Source organism: Schistocerca piceifrons, chromosome 1 (assembly GCF_021461385.2).
Source record: "Schistocerca piceifrons isolate TAMUIC-IGC-003096 chromosome 1, iqSchPice1.1, whole genome shotgun sequence".
Lineage (NCBI taxonomy): Eukaryota > Metazoa > Arthropoda > Insecta > Orthoptera > Acrididae > Schistocerca > Schistocerca piceifrons.
In genome coordinates, this window is record NC_060138.1 from 1206772029 (window position 1) to 1206776488 (window position 4460).

At 45.7% G+C, this 4460-nt stretch overlaps 1 pseudogene; it reads left to right on the plus strand.

The window, feature by feature from the left end:
• The first annotated feature begins 1421 nt into the window (after window positions 1-1421).
• On the plus strand, window positions 1422-1539 carry LOC124722789 (annotated as a pseudogene).
• The last annotated feature ends 2921 nt before the right edge of the window (window positions 1540-4460 follow it).

Sequence of the window (4460 nt, forward strand, 5' to 3'; positions counted from 1 at the left end):
ACGCAGAAGTGCTGCGACTCGACTGATACCTGAAGTGGTGCAGAAGGGAACTGACACCATGAATCCTGTCCATAAACCCGTAAGAGTACGAGGGCGTGGAGATCTCTGCGGAACACCACGTTGCAAGGCATCCTAGATATGCTCAATAATGTTCCTGTCTGTGGAGTTTGGTGGCCAGTGAAAGTGTTTTAACTCAGCGGAGATGTTCTGAAGTCACTCTGTAGAATTCTGAACGTGTACGGTGTCGCATTGTCCTCCTGGAATTTCCCAAGTCCATCGGAATGCACAGTGAACATGAATGGGTGCAGGTGACAGACAGGATGCTTACGTACGTGTCACCTGTCAGAGTCATAACTAGACGTATCAGGGGTGCTATGTCAATTCAACTGCACACGCCGCACACCATTACAGAGACTGAACAGTCCCCTGCCCTGCTGACACGCAAGGTCCATAGATTGATGAGGTTGCCTCCATAACCGTACAAGTCCAACCGCTCGATAAAATTTGAAACGAGACCCGTCCGACCAGCCAACATGTTTCCTGTCACAACAGTGCAATATCGATGTCCACGCGCCCAGGCTAGTCGTAAAGCTTTGTGTCGTGCAGCCATCAAGGGTACACGAGTGGTGCTTCGGCTCCGTAAGATCATATCGATCATGTTTCTTTCAATGGTTCGCACGCTGACACTTGTTGATGGTCCAGAACTGAAAGCTGCAGAAATTTGTGCAAGGGTTGCACTTGTCACGTTGAAATGACTCTGAGTACTATGGGACTTAACTTCTGAGGTCATCAGTCCCCTAGAACCTAGAACTACTTCATCCTAACTAACCTAATGACATCACACACACCCATACCCGAGGCAGGATTCGAACCTGCGACCGTAGCGGTAGGCCACTCCAGCCGGCGTCACGTTGAATGATTCTCTTCAGTCATCATCGTTGGAGGATCTTTTTCCGGCCACAGCGATGTCAGAGATTTGATGTTTTACCGGATTTCTGATATTCAGGGTACACTCGTGAAACGGTCGTACGAGAACATACCCACAGGATGGCTACGTCAGAAATGTTGTGTCCCATCGCTCGTGCGTCGACTAAATCATCGCTTTCGAACTCACTTAAATCTTGATAACCTGCCATTATAGCAGCAGTAACCGATGTAACAACTGCGCCAGGCACTTGTTGTCTTGTATAGGCGTTGCCTATCGCAGCGCCGTATTCTGCCTGTTTACATATCTCTGTATTTGAACACGTATGCCTATACCAGTTTCTTTGGCGCTTCAGTCCACTATCTCGCATATTTCTATCTTTGCTTGCAGTTTTTTACGTTTAGAACGGAGGCACTTAGATGTTTGTACCGACATACGGTAACATTAAAAAAAGAAAGTTCGACAGTTGTTCAGTCTTGTATATCTATGTACTTCAGGCAACGGCCTTGCCGCAGTTGATACACCGGTTCCCGTAAGATCGCCGAAGTTAAGCGCTGTTGGATGTGGCCGGCACTTGGATGGGTGACCGTCCGGGCCGCCATGCGCTGTTGCTATCTTTCGGGGTGCACTCATCCTCGTGATGCAAATTGAGGAGCTACTCGACCGAATAGTAGCGGCTCCGGTCAAAGAAAACCATCATAACGACCGGGAGAGCTGTGTGCTGAACACGCGCACCTCCTACACATATCCTCATCTGAGGATGACATGGCGGTCTTGTGCTTATATCTATGCACTTTCCTTTGCAAGTTCGATTTAAAATTATCCATTTTCTTTGTTTTTTTTCTGTTTACATCGTCAACCCATAACGAAATAATCGCTTCTGTTGTTACGCTTGATTCTGTCGTTGTTCTTCTCATTTCTCGACACGGACCTTTTAAAAAGGAAACAATGTCAGCAGTACGTTATGTACCCGATGTGCTACCAAGAAGACGGTATGTTCAGGATATACTTAGAAATTTTAAAGGACCGGTATTTGCTACAGACTGCACACCCCCACTAACATACATCTCAAGTAAGGACAGCGAAACGAGTTTAGAGAAATCTGGGTTTGTTCCCAAGCATACAGACAGCCATCAGCAAGTGGAACAGAGACAGATTTCAAGTGACAGCAGCAGAAGAAGTTCAGTCTACTTAACAATCTGTATGTAATGAGTGTGTTTCTAAAGTAACAGATTTTTCTACCGCTAGTCGTCATTTTCTTTTTTAAATATGTCTTTCGACTGGAAGACAAACCCAATATTAATGTCCACTGGTAAGTAACTAAATACTTTTGATCAGATAGCGAATATACTGTTGATGGGATGACAGAGATCTATGTTAGGCATTTCATCTCATTTGGTGCTCCGGTGACAGGGATAATATCTAAATCTTTACTTTGCTCTGCCGGAGTAGGCTGCTAGCTATACTTAGTGTTTTAATGTCCTTTTTAATATATATCGATTGAGCAACCATCGCATTAAGTTTAATTTGGTGCTGCTCTATCGAATGACCACATAATGTCATTTTGTTCGTAGAGTGCAACATGGTAGAACTTCACGTCACAATTGTTTGAGCTACCTACAGATTTTTATGAGAAACGTACGCTCTCTCTTCACTCGTTAAAATAGTATAACCATTTTAGTGAGTGTTCAGATAGTTTTGGTCATATAGTTTAAGCTGCTAGAGAAAGCGAGTTTTTTGGTATATATTACAGACGATGAAATGTAACGGATATCGCTGCAGTAAATGGATCTCGCAGAAATCCTTCGAACAGTGTGTCCTCTGCGCAGATGTAAGTCGCTGTTACGTGTTCGCAGAGCACACACTGTTCTAAGGATTTCTGCGGAATCCGACTATTACAATGGTTCCTGTATTACGTGCTGATACGACTGGAATAGTCCGGACGTTCGATGTGTTTGAGCCTGAAGAAAGCGCTACCGGAGCGTTGAAATCAGTAGCCTAAATAAAGTTTTCAAAAGTAGCGTATGATGGTAAATACTTCTACAGCGATTGCACAGACATTTGGCTATAGCTCAATGACCGCAGAACAGCTGAGGACGAGATGGTCTCAGGAGCACAGTGAGACAAGAAGAGCAGACGCGGCTCTTTCGAGAAGGACTGCACCTCCAGAAGATCGTAGGACAATTGGAGTGGCGCTGACGAGTACACGGACGACAACAGCCGAAATCCGGGCTCAGAGAGACACCACGACCCGATCGGAACAGGTTAGTGGAAGCTGGGCTGAGTTCTCGAGTTGCCATGTGCGGTTTACCGCTGACACCGTACGATAGATAAAAACTTGCATGGTGTAGAGGGCGAGTGTCCATCCTTTTAGCTTACCTGGGCCACACGAGAAAGAGGCAAGTAGTTTTATGTCGCACATAGTGTACTTAACACTAACAATAACCGCTGGGCAAAAGAAAGACCACACACACATCCTGTGGCGCGGGAGTTGCATATTGAAAATATTCTATTTGTCATAACTTTACATAAACGGAATTTTACGTATTTTTCACCGATCGTGTGATATATGTTCACGTCTTGGGCCGCTTTGATACTTGCTTAGGGCCGAATGCAGCCCGCCGGTTGGACACCCCTGGTGTCAATCAGGAGTCAGTGGGGACATTGAGTGGCACTGTGCGTTGTTCAGCGATGAGTCTCGGTTCTGCGTGTTAGTAGTCTGCTTGGCGGAAGGTAGGAGGAAGTAGCGAATATCGAGACCCACATCTCTCCGTCTTCTGAGATCATAGATCTGACGGATATGAGAACACGGATGACTTGGTAATTGTTGAAGAGCGGCAGAATGCTCGCGACTGTGTGGCAAGTATCGTAAACCATATTACCATGCGGAAAAGAGGCATATTTCAGTAGGATAATGCCGGTACATTCTTATCGATATATTTTGGGTATGCTGGTGGCGATGTTTTTGACTTGGCTTTCTTTGGCACGCCACTAGACCTCGTCAGTTCCGGATGGGCGGCCTTAAGACACCGCAAAAGCACTAAAGAGAAGATAATGTTTTGGTGATACATTGGTGATCTGTGTGCTGTCAGCCAGGAATACGTGAAGGTGGTCCAGGACAGTGGAGGACATTCATTTTGAGAGGTGTCAGGTTTTCCTGTTTGGAGATGGCTTCGTGGTGGTTAGCCACATGCAAAGTAATCGCTTCTTCCGTGCGATCTCACTGCTGTTGTGGAACATTCAGTGCGGTCGTGGACCCATATTTTAATTCCGCCACGAAAGTACTTCATCGAGTATTACTTGATGCGAAGCTGTGTCGCACTTATAGCGACCATATAAAAGAAGCTGATGGTGAGCTCCTGTGTGCTGTGTGGCGAAGTAACTGAGTTTTGCCAAAGAATGTAACTTACTCGTCATCGGTGGAGTCCGGCTGTCCCAACATTTACGTATTCCTTTTATTCAAAATTCTCGTGGGAGTGGTAGCGGTTATTTGGGTGTGGTTTGGGTGATTTAATTTCCTTTGTAACTATTACGC